Below are 18,541 nucleotides of genomic sequence, written 5' to 3'. Positions count from 1 at the left end.
CTTCAATCCAAAATCTAGGTGACATTTTGACCAAGTGAATTTTGCTTATACCTTGGATCCAGTATTTCTGAATTTTAATATTTCTTTAATAATTTGTGTTGCAAGTTGTCATCAACCTTGCAATAGAATTGTATTATTTTATTTCTTTTGTAAATAATACATTCGACATTCGGTTATAAAATATTTTTATAACAAAATGCACATTTGAATGGTTGAACTTCTATACTTGTGGATATATTTTTTGAAATAAAATTAAAACAAGTTAGTTTTATTTCTTTTGTTTTAATTTAAATAAATCCATTTGACCCTCGGATTAAGTTAAATGCTTATATCATAAAGTGACATGGACCTCCGGACCCCTTCGTTGAAATGATAGTTAGTTGGTCATTTATTGTAGACTTAATTTGTATCAACGTTTCCATCTTAGCGTTAATTTGTTTTGCACTTAAAAGATTTTAGAAAAAATTTACTCATCTCGTTGAGAACACATCAAATTGTTGGACAGGGATTTTAACTTTCAATCTATTTACTATGCTTTAAGTTCTCCAATTTTCAAATTTCTGAGAAAATTACTAGTTTATTAAAGAATTTCACTTCATCTAGTTAGTAATTACTAGTTTATTAAAGAATTTCACTTCATCTAGTTAGTAATTGCCCACACTCTTTTTTAAATTCGTTTTTTATTTTCAATTGGTATATTTTCTCAATTCTAGTTTATTATTTGTAGGAGAGGAATGGGAAGAAAATGGAAAACGAAAGATAAGAAAGATAAAAAAGCTTGCAGTAAAAAATATTAAAATGAAGATGGAAATAGTAGAGGTTCAAATGTCAGAGCAAAAAAATCCCAATTAAGCTTTCTTTTCCGACACAACGTTATAAGCACATAATGCGGGCATTGTATCTAGGGAAGAGATAATTGACTTATAGGAAAATAGTGAATGGAAGGGTCCAAAAGGTTTAGACGAAGACCCATTCCCAAACTCTAACTATTATGAAGCAATTAGAAAGATGGAGCTACATAAAATTGCCACTAGAAAACACATGTTTTTCTATTATGACATGGTGGGTTGGATTATCTCACAAGCTCATATTCATCCCTGTTCAATAGTTGACCATGCAAAAAAATTTACTTCTTCTTAGAAATCTAAGGTCTCACAGTCAATTTATAAACCTAATCCTCCAAATGTTTTCCCGACAATGGATTACTTGTTTCATTTTGAGAACATTGTGCTTAAAAGAAAGAATAAGGATCTCACTACAAATATAAAAATTGGCTAGATGATCAAGAGGGTTTCAAGATGAAATCAGTGAAGCTCTATCCAATGGGTCAGTTTAAGAAAGCTTAAATATTTATAATCAAATTGTTTTCAAGACTTTATGGTGAACAAAACCTTGAGCATAGAAAATTCAAGTGGGTTACTCTAATTTATGGTATTTTGAAAAAATCCCAGAGTTTCTATTGGGAAGATATTTTGTCCCAAAACCTAAATGAAGCAATCAAACTTTCTCAATTTTCCCCTCCAAGATTTCGACAGGGGTTTTTCAATCCAGCGTATATTATAAATATTGCAATAGCATCTATACCTCTTCCTTTAATGGAATGGAGTTATTCTCCTAGTCACCACAAAACTATTCAACATTTTTGTTCCATTTTGTGGGAGATTTGGTACAAAAACCCTTTAATGATATCTGCAACAATATTATTCTTTATTTTCATGAAATTCTATTTGGAAAAGTTCCATCGAGAGTCAGTAAAGAAGCCCAATCTACATTGTAGAAAGTTGGAGAATCATTTGTTGAGGAGAATTTTTCCTATATTAGAGTTTATGGCTATCAGGTAGGTCCACATGTCCTTCCTAGGTATATTCCAAATATGTTTTCTCTAAGAGAAATAGAAAATAAAACAATGCTTAATGGAACTACCATATTTTTACACAAAAATTCAAAGAAGTTATGGCCTTCTTTAACCATTAAAATTGACTAGTTGATTTTAAAGGCTAGGGGACATGTTATGGTTAAGGAAAATGGTTTATAGGAAATATGGTTTCATTCTCTTCTTCACTATAAATATGATCCTCAAAATATTGTCTTTAACCATTTATAATTGGTCAAGTACTCAAATAGTTATGTTCACCAACAACCACCTTTTGATTATGTGTTTATAAATTCTAACTCATTTGATCAAGTTATCTTGAGGGATTTTTTTTATGAATATGGAGGAAAAAAATTGCAATATTTTAGGAAAGATACCTATAACTACTATCTCAAAAAAAAAGTGGAGTTTCTTCCTTTCCTCTTGCAAGGTTACAATTGTTGGAAGGAATGAGTGTGTAGGAAATCAATGCATCGAGATTGTTTCCACCATAACTTCTAATAGGGAAACATCACACTTAGATAGGCCAAGAAGGAATAGATAAAGTATCAGGTCAAGCAGAAATAATAGATTAACCACAAAACACGGACCAATCAATCGCCAAGGCATAGTTGTGAGGTAATATTCTTAAATAAAGAGTACTAATATACATTGCATCTCCTAAATAGATGAATTAATCTTATGATCCAATGGATGTTGATCTTATTAAAACAAAGAAATTTAAAGAATCAGTTCAAACTATAGAAACTATTCAAGAAATGTTTCAAGAAATTGCTAAAGAAACTGAGCAAAATCCAGAGCCTTCAACTCAGGTAATTGAAACCATTTCTCCTCAAACAATTATCAATCATGAAGCATTACAAACTTAAAAAGTTATTTCAAAGGAGACAATTAAGGAGATATTACATATCCATGTTTCAAATATTGAGGTAACATAGGTAGTTTCTCAAGGGGTACCTGCTACTCCTATTTCAACTAACATTCTAGACTTTTCTTCTATTTTCAAACCAATTTCTATGGAAACACCTTCAGAAATGAGTTTGCAAGCAACAAGTGGGCCTAAAGAAAAATAAATTGAAACAAATTTATCCCTAGGGGCTTTCATCACATATAATCAAAGCACATTACAAGGATTTTCTCAAGAATTTGATAAAAGTAAAAACAGGATAAAGGAATTGGAGGCCCCAAGGGATAGCTCAGTTGGTCGAGATCTTGTTGTTAAATACCTCTCCTATCGGGAGGTCGCAGGGTCAAATATCCTCGATGCCCTTGCAGTTAGGCCTTGCTAGTTTGGCCAACGGGTCGATCCCTTCGGGTTGATCTACCTGGATTTTCCCATGGATGTAGAGGATAAAGGAATTGGAAGCTAATTTTTAAAAAAAGAATATTATATGATGAAAAAAAGTGGCAATCTTATGTCATTGTCCTAAGATAAGGATTAGCAATGAAATAAATGGAGGACAGCCATAGGTTGGAAAAGTCAGATTTAGAAGAAAAGTAGAAGACAAAGATATCTGAATTGGAAAACCAACGCTCCCAACAGGTTGAAACTTTGAAATAGGCTCAGAACAAAAAAATTAAAATTTTGAAAGAGGAAACATATGTAAACATGCAAACAATTACTATAGCATTCCAAGTAAAAATCAAATCTCTTCAAGAAAAATTAAATCAAATTAAAGGTACATATGTGGACATTAACATTTTTAAAGTTCAAGATTTAGTTGTAAATGAGCAACTTAGAAAACTAGAATTAAAGGTTTTCAAGGGGTTGGGAAAAATTTACAATTTTTATCGAGAGTTAATTTCTTTTTCTAATTAGATGTAATAAATAATTGAAAAATATGAGGTATTGAGTAATTAACTTGGTAAAATTGTAGATTGGGAAAAATAATTGAGTCTTGAAAGCATAGAGAAACTATCCAAAAATGATAAAAACTTAATGCAAGCTTCCTTAGATGAAAGAGGCTTTCAATGTAAAGTTATTAAGGAATGGATTATAGAAGTTATCGATTGGTGGGATGTTGTATGGGATAGTGCATTGGATATTGTGGATGAGTTTGAAATGCCTCATCCTCAAGGACTCAGGGAGGCATTACCAGCAATAATTTCCCAAAAAGTAGTGAAAGAAAAAGGACAACCAACAGTGATAAAATAAAAGAGATGAACGCCTATTACTCATAAAATGTTCAAATCTTTTTCACGTTTCCATTTGAACAAATAAAAATAATTTCTAAATTCTCATCCAAATACAACTAGAAGAAGAGGTATAATGAAAGATGTATGGCTCAATTCCAAGTCATTTTGAAGAGCTTCATGCATGTTTGTCATTCACAATATCACAAGTCCTAATACATTAAAGATAACAAGAATGATATTACTTCGTTCAAACGATGGATGACTCAGAGCTAGAAGTTGAAATAATGGAGGAGAGTTAGCGACCTACCTAGAAAACAAAAGGATTAAGTCAAATCAATGAGATATTATTTGTTTCTCTTTTTATGTAAGAAAATCCAAAGATTTCCTTTTTTAGAACAATAGATATTATCTTACTTTTGTAATTTTAGGTATCTATACATCCCTTTACATTGGATTAAGGGTGGAAAATATTTGTACTCAATGATATTTATATTATAATCAAAAGTTGCAAACAATTTTTGAAGACCACTAGGATTTGATATGCCTTTGAACTCCATATTCGGAATACTACATGTCTTTCTAATTTGTTTAAAGAATTGTTTTTGTTTTGATTCAAGGCTTTCATTTGTACCTACTGAATATTTGAATATGTTTTTTGTCTTTTCTTCTGAAATGATAAAGCTTAATGTTTTATTGAGTTTTTTAAATAAACTAAAAGTTATTATCAGCCTTTAAATGGATTGACATTTATTTTCCGATATTCAAAAAGGATAGCCTCAGTGATTTTCTCTCATTCATGAGATAGGTTTTATTTTTTGTAAAGTATATTAGTTTATTACATGCAAATAAATTTGGAAAAAAAATATATACAATCATTAAGAACTCATTAGGAGTCCAAAATAGATTAGGAAAGTTTGTAATATTTTGATAATATAGTGTATATACTTTGTTATGTCATATATTTTCCCTTTTTTGTTTAATTTTATCATTTATTTGGGTTAGAATAACAAAGGAAATTGGCTCTTTGATCTATAGAGTATTTCCATCCTAAACGAGTAGGGATTGAATTAGGTCCTTGATCAAGTAAATATTCACTTGTTATAGGAGGAATTTTTCCGCCTGTCAACACTTCCCTATACTAAATATGGGACATTAGCCTCTGTTTCCACACATATTTGGTGTGGAAAAGTTGGAGCCATGAACTCGGGAATCAAGGGTTCATCCATAAGAAGTGAGGAATATTCAGAGCTTCCAACTTGCAAAAGTTCCCAAGATAGAAATTAACTAATAAAGCCTCCATCAAGGAATTTATTACATCCCCCATTATGTGAATATTTTCCACATGCTTGGTCATTAAAACCTTCATGATGATATTGGTAGATTGAATGACAAAGTATGCATATTTTTTCTCTCTTTCTCATCCTTTTAAAGCAAGGTACAATGGTAGAAACATTTATCGAAACAATTCAAAATCTGCATTGAATATAAATGATTATTGTGACAGAGATTTGACTTTCACTCGAAATTTTTGGTCTTATTTATTTTCTTGTCTGAGTACTCAAAGTATGCATATTTTTTCTCTCTTTCTCATCCTTTTAAAGCAAGGTACAATGGTAGAAACATTTATCGAAACAATTCAAAATCTGCATTGAATATAAATGATTATTGTGACAGAGATTTGACTTTCACTCGAAATTTTTGGTCTTCTTTATTTTGTTATTGATTGGTTTCATGTTATGATGGATGATGTATATATGTGTTGGTTAATGTGTCATTGAATAATGTGTATATGTGTTGAATATCTTACCATTGAATGATTATATATATTGGATACTTTGTTATTGATTGGTTTCATATTATGATTGAAAATATGTGCATGTGTTGGTTACCTTGTTATTCATTGGTTTCATGTTATTATTGATGAAGTATAGATGCGCAAGTTATTAGGATTGAACAATACTCATATGCCTTGGATACCTTATTATAAATTGATTTCATATTATGACTTAGATGTATACAAACAGACAATGTTTTTTACATATATATTTCATATTATATTGAGATCAAATATGATTATGATGTTGCATACACATTAGTATCTTAAATTAACTAGCTTGTTACAAGTGGACACTGGGTGAACAGTGGTGGGAAAACACTCAAGGGAATGACCTTTACCTCCCTAAAAGATTTATTCATTTCTTACTTTGGGTTTGTTATCCAAATCATTCAACCATTTTTCAACATCATACATTGTGGAGAAAGACCTTAAATCTTGGTAAATAATCATACTATTTAATTTCTTATTTTTGAGAGTGTTCATTGTCATTTTTTAGTTAGCAAATCTACCTAATATTCCCTTTCATTCCAAGTTTTAAAATTTCATGCCTTCATGTTGTAAGTTCTCCAACAACCCCATTTTATTGAAAATAAAATAAAAACCCTTTAAAAAATTCCTTTTATTTTATTTAACATTTAAATTATAAATAAATCATTTTTATTTTTTAATACTTTAAAAATTAAAAATTCACCAAACAAATTAAATTTCTTTATAATCAAATAAAAAAATCCCCAAAAACAAATTAAAATTTCTCTAAAATTTCTAAAATTTGGAAGTTTGGGTGAACAAACACTTTCATTTCGTTGTGTCTCAAACTTTGGAACTCGTGGATGTCCCAAGATAGTTCCTTTTACACGTTGTTCTATATTTATTTATTTATTTTTATTTTTTTCATCACTTTTATATATATTCAAAGATAGGGCCTCCTTTTTCTGATCTCACATAATTTTTTATTGAACAGTAGCACCCCTGGAACTCCTAGCCCACGCCTTTAATAAAAAATTATTTTGTTACTCTTTATTGCTTCGTGACTTAGTCTAGACTGTTGGAAATTTGAAAAAACACACCATATGTTTTTGTCCCGAACACCTACACATCCACACCTCTGGATTGAATAAAGATTTTTTACATTTTTTCTTTCATGTTTTTCGTCGTATCTTCCATTTTCAAATTTTTCCTATTTATTTAATAAAACTCATTTAATTCCTTGAATCCAAAATCTAGGTGACATTTTGACCAAGTGGATTTTGCTTATACCTTGGACCCAGAGTATTTCTGAATTTTAATATTTCTTTAATAATTTCTGTTGCAAGTTGTCATCATCCTTGCAATAAAATTGTATTATTTTATTTCTTTTGTAAATAATACATTCGACATTCGGCTATAAATTTTTTTTATAACAAAATGCACATTTGAATGCTTGAACTTCTATACTGTGTATATATTTTCTGAAATAAAATTAAAACAAGTTAGTCTTAATTCTTTTGTTTTAATTTAAATAAATCCATTTGACCCCCGGGATTAAGTTAAATGCTTATATCATAAAATGACATCGACCTCCGCACCCCTTCGTTGAAATGACAGTTAGTTGGTCATTTATTGTAGACTTAATTTGTATCAACGTTTTCACCTTAGCGTTAATTTGTTTTGCACTTAGAAGATTTTGGAAAAAATTTACTCATCTCTTTCCGAACACATTCAAATTGTTGGACAGTGAAAGGGTTTTTAACTTTCAATCTATTTACCATGCTTTATGTTCTCTAATTTTCAAATTTATGAGAAAATGACTAGTTTATTGAAGAATTTCACCTCATCGAGTAAGTAATTGCCCATGTTTTTTTTTAAATTCGTTTTTTGTTTTTAATGTGTATATCTTCTCAATTCTAGTTTATTATTTGTAGGAGAGGAATGGGAAGAAAATGGAAAACACAATATACAAAATCTGCAGTAAAAAATATTAAAATGAACATAGAAATGATAGAGCTTCAAATGTTAAAGGAAAAAAAATCTCAATTAAGCTTTTTTTCCGGACACAACGTTATAAGCACATAATGTGGGCATTGTATCTAGGGAAGAGATAATTGACTTATTTGAAAATAGTGAATGGAAGGGGCCAAAAGGTTTAGACGAAGACCCATTCCCAAACTCTAACTATTATGAAGCAATTAGAAAGATGGAGCTACATAAAATTGCCACTAGAAAACACATGTTTTTCTATTATGACATGGTGGGTTGGATTATCTCACAAGCTCATATTCATCCCTGTTCAATAGTTGACCATGCAAAAAAATTTACTTCTTCTTAGAAATCTAAGGTCTCACAGTCAATTTATAAACCTAATCCTCCAAATGTTTTCCCGACAATGGATTACTTGTTTCATTTTGAGAACATTGTGCTTAAAAGAAAGAATAAGGATCTCACTACAAATATAAAAATTGGCTAGATGATCAAGAGGGTTTCAAGATGAAATCAGTGAAGCTCTATCCAATGGGTCAGTTTAAGAAAGCTTAAATATTTATAATCAAATTGTTTTCAAGACTTTATGGTGAACAAAACCTTGAGCATAGAAAATTTAAGTGGGTTACTCTAATTTATGGTATTTTGAAAAAATCCTAGAGTTTCAATTAGGAAGATATTTTGTCCCAAAACCTAAATGAAGCAATCAAACTTTCTCAATTTTCCCCTCCAAGATTTTGACAGGGATTTTTCAATCCAGCGTATATTATAAATATTGCAATGGCATCTATACCTTTTCCTTTAGTGGAATGGAGTTATTCTCCTAGTCACCACAAAACTATGCAACATTTTTGTTCCATTTTGTGGGAGATTTGGTACAAAAACCCTTTAATGATATCTACAACAATATTATTCTTTATTTTCATGAAATTCTATTTGGAAAAGTTCCATCGAGAGTCAGTAAAGAAGCCCAATCTACATTGTAGAAAGTTGGAGAATCATTTGTTGAGGAGAATTTTTCCTATATTAGAGTTTATGGCTATCAGGTAGGTCCACATGTCCTTCCTAGGTATATTCCAAATATGTTTTCTCTAAGAGAAATAGAAAATAAAACAATGCTTAATGGAACTACCATATTTTTACACAAAAATTCAAAGAAGTTATGGCCTTCTTTAACCATTAACATTGACTAGTTGATTTTAAAGGCTAGGGGACATGTTGTGGTTAAGGCAAATGGTTTATAGGAAATATGGTTTCATTCTCTTCTTCACTATAAATATGATCCTAAAAATATTGTCTTTAACCATTTATAATTGGTCAAGTACTCAAATAGTTATGTTCACCAACAACCACCTTTTGATTATGTGTTTATAAATTTTGACTCATTTGATCAAGTTATCTCAAGGGATTTTTTTATGAATATGGAGGAAAAAGAATTGCAATATTTTAGGAAAGATACCTATAACTACTATCTCAAAAAAAAGTGGAGCTTCTTCCTTTCCTCTTGCAAGGTTACAATTGTTGGAAGGAATAAGTGTGTAGGAAATCAATGCATCGAGATTGTTTCCACCATAAATTCTAATAGGGAAACATCACACTTAGATAGGCCAAGAAGGAATAGATAAATTATCAGGTCAAGCAGAAATAATAGATTAACCACAAAACACAAACCAGTCAATCGCCAAGGAACAGTTGTGAGGTAATATTCTTAAATAAAGAGTACTAATATACATTGCATCTCCTAAATAGATGAATTAATCTTATGATCCAATGGATGTTGATCTTATTAAAACATAGAAATTTAAAGAATCAATTCAAACTATAGAAACTATTCAAGAAATGTTTCAAGAAATTGCTAAAGAAACTAAGAAAAGTCCAGAGCCTTCAACTCAGGTAATTGAAACCATTTCTCCTCAAACAACTACCAATCATGAAGCATTACAAACTTAAAAAGTCATTTCAAAGGAGACAATTAAGGAGATATTAAATATCCATGTTTCAAATATTGAGGTAACATAGGTAGTTTCTCAAGGGGTACCTGCTACTCCTATTTCAACTAACATTCTAGACTTTTCTTCTATTTTCAAACCAATTTCTATGGAAACACCTTCAGAAATGAGTTTGCAAGCAACAAGAGGGCCTAAAGAAAAATAAATTGAAACAAATTTATCCCTAGGGGCTTTCATCACATATAATCAAATCACATTACAAGGATTTTCTCAAGAATTTGATAAAAGTAAAAATAGGATAAAGGAATTGGAGGCCCCAATGGATAGCTCAGTTGGTCGAGTTCTTGTTGTTAAGTACCTCTCCTATCAGGAGGTCGCAGGGTCAAATATCCTCGATACCCTTGCGGTTAGGCCTTGCTAGTTTGGCCAACGGGTAGATCCCTTTGGGTTGATCTACCTAGATTTTCCTGTGGATGTAGAGGATAAAGGAATTGGAAGCTAATTTTAAAGAAAAGAATATTATATGATGAAAAAAAGTGGCAATCTTATGTCATTGTCCTAAGATAAGGATTAGCAATGAAATAAATGGAGGATAGCCATAGGTTGGAAAAGTCAGATTTAGAAGAAAAGTAGAAGACAAAGATATCTGAATTGGAAAACCAACGCTCCCAACAGGTTGAAACTTTGAAATAGGCTCAGAACAAAAAAATTAAAATTTTGAAAGAGGAAACATATGTAAACATGCAAACAATTACTATAGCATTCCAAGTAAAAATCAAATCTCTTCAAGAAAAATTAAATCAAATTAAAGGTACATATGTGGACATTAACATTTTTAAAGTTCAAGATTTAGTTGTAAATGAGCAACTTAGAAAACTAGAATTAAAGGTTTTCAAGGGGTTGGGAAAAATTTACAATTTTTATCGAGATTTAATTTCTTTTTCTAATTAGATGTAATAAATAATTGAAAAAGATGAGGTATTGAGTAATCAACTTGGTAAAATTGTAGATTGGGAAAAATAATTGAGTCTTGAAAGCAAAGAGAAATTATCCAAAAATGATAAAAACTTAATGCAAGCTTCCTTAGATGAAAGAGGCTCTCAATGTAAAGTTATTAAGGAATGGATTATAGAAGTTATCGATTGGTGGGATGTTGTATGGGATAGTGCATTGGATATTTTGGACGAGTTTGAAATGCCTCATCCTCAAGGACTCAGGGAGGCATTACCAGCAATAATTTCCCAACAAGTAGTGAAAGAAAAAGGACAACCAACAGTGATTAAATAAAAGAGATGAACGCCTATTACTCATAAAATGATCAAATCTTTTTCAAGTTTCGATTTGAACAAATAAAAATAATTTCTAAATTCTCATCCAAATACAACTAGAAGAAGAGGTATAATGAAAGATGTATGGATCAATTCCAAGTCATTTTGAAGAGCTTCATGCATGTTCGTCATTCACAATATCACAAGTCCTAATACATTAAAGATAACAAGAATGATATTACTCCGTTCAAACAATGGATGACTCAGAGCTAGAAGTTGAAATAATGGAGGAGAGTTAGCGACCTACCTAGAAAACAAAAGGATTAAGTCAAATCAATGAGATATTATTTGTTTCTCTTTTTATGTAAGAAAATCCAAAGATTTCCTTTTTTTAGAAAAATAGATATTATCTTATTTTTGTAATTTTAGGTATCTATACATCCCTTTACATTGGATTAAGGGTTGAAAATATTTGTACTCAATGATATTTATATTATAATCAAAAGTTGCAAACAATTTTTGAAGACCACTAGGATTTCATATGCCTTTGAACTCCATATTCGGAATACTATATGTCTTTCTAATTTGTTTAAAGAATTGTTTTTGTTTTGATTCAAGGCTTTCATTTGTACCTACTGAATATTTGAATATGTTTTTTGTCTTTTCTTCTGAAATGATAAAGCTTAATGTTTTATTGAGTTTTTTAAATAAACTAAAAGTTATTATCAGTCTTTAAATGGATTGACATTTATTTTCCGATCAAAAAAGATAGCCTCAGTGATTTTCTCTCATTCATGAGATAGGTTTTATTTTTTGTAAAGTATATTAGTTTACTACATGCAAATAAATTTGGAAAAAAAATATATACAATCATTAAGAACTCATTAGGAGCCCAAAATAGATTAGGAAAGTTTGTAATATTTTGATAATATAGTGTATATACTTTGTTATGTCATATATTTTCCCTTTTTTGTTTAATTTTATCATTTATTTGGGTTAGAATAACAAAGGCAATTGGCTCTTTGATCTATAGAGTATTTCCATCCTAAACGAATAGGGATTGAATTGATTGAATTAGGTCCTTGATCAAGTAAATATTCACTTGTTATAGGAGGAATTTTTCCGCTTGTCAACACTTCCCTATACTAAATTTGGGACATTAGCCTATGTTTCCACACATATTTGGTGTGGAAAAGTTGGAGCCATGAACTTGGGAATCAAGGGTTCATCCATAAGAAGTGAGGAATATTCAAAGCTTCCAACTTGAAAAAGTTCCCAAGATAGAAATTAACTAATAAAGCCTCCATCAAGGAATTTATTACATCCCCCATTATGTGAATATTTTCCACATGCTTGGTCATTAAAACCTTCATGATGATATTGGTAGATTGAATGACAAAGTATGCATATTTTTTCTCTCTTTCTCATCCTTTTAAAGCAAGGTACAATGGTAGAAACATTTATCGAAACAATTCAAAATCTACATTGAATATAAATGATTATTGTGACAGAGATTTGACTTTCACTCGAAATTTTTGGTCTTATTTATTTTCTTGTCTGAGTACTCAATTGGCTCAACATTCATCTTACAACCCTCATTATGATGGGAAAATTTATATTGTGAATAATTTTTTAGAGGGATACCTACATTGCTTTTCATTTGATAGATAGACACAATGGGTCAAATGGTTTCCCTTGACAAAAAAAAATTACAACACATCTTCCATCATCAAAAAATTCACAATTTATGGAAATTTATGGAATTTATTCTTCATCCATCACATCTCCCTTTAAAGGGGTAATAAAATCTCAAATAGAAAAGGACAACATACAACACCAACATTATTTTTTCAAACTATTGAAGGATAGTTTGGTTATGACACAAAATAGCATGAAACAACAAGTAGATCAACATCACAGTGAAAGGAGTTTGAAGTGGTGAAGTGGGTATTTATTATAACCATATAAATAGATGTCCCTCAAGCAAAAAACAAGGACAATAAATTAGCACCAAGGTATTGTGGCCTCTATAAGGTGTTTTGGAGCATTGGAAGTATCACTTACAAATTCAAGTTTCTTACATCCTCACATGTATATCCAGTCTTCCATGTTTCTTTCTTAAAGAAGGAAATCAATGACAAGTTCCCAGTCCATGTTATTCTACTATATATTAATGAATATTAGAAAATAATATTAGAACCAAAATCAATTTTAAACCAAATATTATGCAACTGAGAAATCGAGCAATTATTAAGTACCTCCTCAAATGGAAGAACCTACCGATGGAAGAGATATTTCATGGGAAGATGATTTGTTCATGCATAAACACCTATAGATAGTCATGTATTTAGGAACACACTTCTTTGAATGGTAGGGGCATCTTAAGCCTTATATAAGCCCCACATAACCATAAAACCCCTTATTAAGCCCTCGATATTGAGTCTTTACATTTATATTGTTACATTGTTATGTAGGCTAGAACCTCTCATGGTCCCATTTTATTATATTGTACCCTTTGGCTCCTACACACACACACACACACGCTAAGTAGACCTAGTCTTAGGATCATCAAATATTGTCTTATACATTGGATTAATTATAAAAGGATGTTTCCCCTTCAAAGAGAACTGTAATTATTGGTTTCTTATCATTTTTTAAGGCACAAGTTTCATAACAAATTCTAAGTGTTTAACAAATTTGCATAAGATTTGGTCTCGTGTAATAACTAATTTTGTCTCCAAAAAATAACTTGATAATGTTACTATAATTTTTTATAATTGTCTAATCAGAAGTCTAGTCTACAAATTCTTCAATTTCATTTGCATCCAAATTCTCTAAAAAGTTTCTCTCCTTTGAAAGCCACCACAACTTCCAATTATTCTTAAAACCTAAGAAAGCTAGTTTGACAATTATATGAACTCCATCCTTGCATAGTCAGATCAATTTTGTGTATATGCTACATATAATACATGTATTAAAATATAAAAGATAAAGGGTAAATGATAAACCAAAATATCAAACAATACTATGAGTGTGATATCCATTTAGTGAATATAGTGAAAAAATACTAATATTCCTCTCAAACAAATTCCCTAAAGACACTCCATTTAAATGCACTAAAGACTTGACAATAGGATGAATTGAACACTAGCCAATGACTTGTTACACATAATTCCCATGTATATGTTAACGTTGCCTACATTTTTTGTTAAGTTGGATTCTTACTACATTGTATCATCTACTTTTTCTCTTGGGTTTTGTTCTATATGCATGATATTGCAAATTCTCTCAATTATACTTATCAATTTCCTCATTCTTTAATTATATTTCTCTTCCTCTTCATCTTTGTTATGTTGTTTGTGATCATATTTCCATATTCCACATCTTGATTGTTAAGTGATCCACACTCTCCCTTTTGTTGTAATTTAGGCATAAGCTTAAAAAATTAATATGTGTTTGCATACACTTCTCATTTATTTCACTTTTCTTTTTATTTGTTCACACGCCTTGGTTTTTTACTTTTGTAGTTTTGGGTCTTTTCCGTGTATGTTTGAGTTTGAAAAAGTTATCCATTGGGGTTCATACCTCAATGGAGGTCAATCCCTTAATTGAGGAAAAACTTTATTGAATTCACGACATTATTCATGCCTTAATCAACGTCTTTTCAAATTCCATTTTGAATTAATTTTTTTAAGAAATTTTTTGAAATATAATGCTAGAGTGAAATTCTTTCATATCTATATTTCATATCTTTATGATATGCTCAACTTAATATCAATAAATTCATTATTGAATCATCTGTTTTTGAATATCCTTTCATTTTCTCATCTCTCTTTTCATTTATATTTTAATTTACTTTGTTCTAAAATTATAGATAAAATATTTTTCCACCTTTATGAAGACTTCAAAAAAAACTTCATGAAACATATGGAATTTCATTAAAGGTGTCATGGGATTTCGAGGAACCACCATAGAAAAACCAAAACCAAAGTATTTCTCAAGCATAAACTATAAGTAAAACCTCAACATTGGGAAAAGCACTCAAGTTATTGCATCCCCCATCATGGAAGTTACATTATCAAGTAATTTATTGCATCCTCCATTGTGTGAAGAGCTTCCACATGCTTGGCCATTAAAACCTTCATGATGATAGTGGTAGATCAAATGACAAAGTATGCATATTTTTTCTCTCTTTCTCGTCCTTTTAAAGAAAAATACAATGGTAGAAGCATTTATGGATATAGTTCAAAAGCTATATGGAATACAAATGATTATTGTAAGTGACAAAAAAGCCAACTTTCACTGTAAATTTTTGGACTTAATTATTTTCTTGTTTGGGTACTCAATTGGCTCACAACTCATCTTACCATCTTCAATATGATGGGAAAATTGAGATTGTGAATAAATGTTTAGAGGGATATCTACATTTCTTTGCATATGATAAATAGACACAATTGATCAAATGGTTCCCCTTGATAAAAAAACGTCCTGCAACACAACCATCTATACTTGGTCAAAAATGTTGCAATGTGTGGCCCTTTATGGATATCATCTTCCATCCATCATATCAACCCTAAAAGGGGCTATAAAAGCTTAAACAGTGAAGGAAAACATGACACCAACAATATTTTTTCAAACTATTAAAGGATAGTTTGATTATGACACAAAATAAGATGAAACAACAAGTAGATCATCATCACAGTGAAAGTGAATTTGAAGTGGTGAATTGGATATTTGTGAGATTGTAACCATATAAACAGATGTCCCTTAAGCAAAAAATAAAGATAATAAATTAACACCAAGGTATTATAGCCCCTATAAGGTGTTTTGGAGGATTGGAAGGATCACTTACAAATTGGAGTTGCTTCCATCCTCATGTGTATATCTAGTCTTCCATGTTTCTTGTTTAAAGAAGGTAATCAGTGACAAGGTACCAGTGCAATTCTACCAGAGATTAATGAAGATTAGAAAATAATAGTAGAACCAAAATCAATTTTGAAAATAATGACTAAGTAACAAAGAAATCGAGCAATTATTGAGTACCTCAAAAAATGGAAGAACCTACCAATAGAAGAAGCGACATGGGAAGATGAGTAGTTCATGCAAAAACACATGTATATAGTCATGTATTTAGGACAACGCTTATTTGAAATAAAGCTCTATATAATCCCACATAACCATAAAACCCCGTATTAAGCCTTAGATATTGAGTATTTATGTTTATATTGTTATGTCTGCTAGAACTCCTCGTAATCTCATTTTATATATATACACTTTGTTCTAAAATTATGGATAAAAGATTTTTTCCACCCTCGTGAAGACTTCGACACGCACTTCATGAAACATATGGGATTTCATGAAAGGTGCCATGTGATTTCGAGGAACCACCATAGCAACACCAAAACCAAGTTCTTTTTTAAGCGTAAACTACCAGTAAAACCTCTTTTTTTGTCAATTAAGAATTAAAGGGTCGGCCAGCAATGTAAATGTGATCCCTGCCCGGATCTGTATCTAAAGTGTGTACGCTTTGAAACCTTAACAAGGTTAACTTGTCAAGCTATAAACCAAATGTCTCTAAAAGAAAATCTGAATACAGGCAAGTGATGTGTGCGGTCGGCTGATCGAATCTCGACCTTTGCTAGAACGCTTCAAAACAAGAAGGATTGTCTAGGACTTTCACTGATTCCTTTTCAATGTTAGAACGGTCATTCAGCGCAGTTCGAAGATATGGAATACGGTCTCACAACCTACGTTCAATTACTGGTCGAATCATGACTACCACTGGCTGTTTTTCCATAGTCCATATTTCTATCCAGGTTAGGGAGGGCTTTCAAATTCAATAAGAATGCTCTGAGCCATTGAACTCTGTTATTTCCACTGACCTTCCAACAGAGCAATGGATCAGTACCAGGTTCTGGAGAAATTGGGAGATGGCACTTACGGGATTGTGCGCAAGGCAATCAAACACTCAACTAATGAGATTGTTGCCATTAAGAAAATGAAGACGAAGTATTGCTCCTGGGACGAATGTATGAATCTTCCTGAAGCGAAGTCTCTTCGAAAAATGAATCATCCTAATATTGTTAAGCTGAATGAGATTATCAAAGAAAATGATCAATTATACTTTGTGTTTGAGTACATGGATTGCAATTTGTACGAGTTAATGAAAGGTCGCAACAATCCTTTTACAGAATCTGAAGTGAGGAATTGGTGCTTCCAATTGTTTCAAGCGATTGCCTATATGCACCAACATGGGTATTTTCATCGCGATCTTAAACCTGAAAATTTGCTCATGAAGAAAGATGTTATCAAAATTGCCGATTTTGGTCAAGCACGAGAGATCTCCTCAGAGCCGCCATTTACAGATTATGTTGCAACACGTTGGTACCGTGCTCCAGAAGTTCTGCTCAAGTCGCCTTCCTATGGTTCCGCTGTTGATATGTGGGCAATGGGTGCTATCATGGCAGAACTTTTTACCCTTCGTCCTCTTTTCCCAGGATATAGTGAAGCAGATGAGATATACAAAATATGCAGTGTAATTGGTAGTCCTGATCAGAAAACTTGGTCACAAGGATTAAGGCTTGCAACATCTATACAATATCAATTTCCGCAGTTTACGGACAATCATGTTTCGAATCTGATACCAAATGCAAGCCCTGAAGCAATTGATCTCATCACTTCACTTTGTGCATGGGATCCAAACAAGAGGCCAACCGCAGCCGAATCGCTTAACCATCCATTTTTTCAGGCTCGCCTGTATATACCACCTCCTCTTAGAGTAAGAGAACCGATCTTAAAGTATCAATTTTCGGCTAAAAAATGTAAGAGAGCATCTGAGGCAAAACCTAGTGGGCAGAAATCAGAGGTGAAAACTTCCTGTCACGCCTCAGATACAAAGGGACATCATTCTTTATATGTGGCACCACAACGAAGAGTAGCTACGAAAAGACATTACAAAAATGAGGTGCAATGTAACAAAAATAATGGCAAGCAGCCCTGTTATCGTCGTCCAACTAATAATGTTGTAGAACCTCCACTTGTTGAAGGAAATTGTGTATGATTTATCAGCAATCATATAGACAAACTGTGTCTGGTTGCGCTTGGTTTACTTAGCACTACAACCAGAGAAACAATCAAGGCAGATGGTTGGTAAAGCCAGTCTGCTCTGTTACCATCATCTATCATATTTGCATGTCACTGTGAGTTTGATAAGCGTGCATGTTCTGATTTTCTAATGCCCTTTGTTGCATTTCAATCACTGTATGAAGGTACAATTGTTCTCGGCCCTCGACTTTGGTTGTTTTGGATGATTGCTTCTTAGTCAGTACTGCTGATCAACGGTTACGACTTACAATAACCTAGTTTTCCATCTTTATGGCCAAAAGAAAGTCAAATAGCTATAAAACTATTTGATCATTGGCCATTTTAATTGATTTTCTTGAATTTATCAATCTATATATAATATTAAGTGCATAATGATTAATTAGTGGATAAAGGAAGATTTGCAATATTTTTATTTTTT

The 18,541-nt window shown here is 31.5% G+C and overlaps 1 pseudogene; it reads left to right on the top strand.

Moving 5' to 3' along the window:
- The first annotated feature begins 12,433 nt into the window (after positions 1-12,433).
- LOC149161867 (cyclin-dependent kinase F-4 pseudogene) lies at positions 12,434-18,172 on the top strand (annotated as a pseudogene).
- Positions 18,173-18,541: the final 369 nt, after the last annotated feature.

This window comes from Pinus tabuliformis, chromosome 5_2, assembly GCF_031772625.1.
Source record: "Pinus tabuliformis cultivar Carrire ecotype Pingquan chromosome 5_2, CPIR1, whole genome shotgun sequence".
In the NCBI taxonomy this organism is placed as follows: domain Eukaryota; kingdom Viridiplantae; phylum Streptophyta; class Pinopsida; order Pinales; family Pinaceae; genus Pinus; species Pinus tabuliformis.
This window is presented reverse-complemented; position numbering and strand designations above follow the sequence as displayed.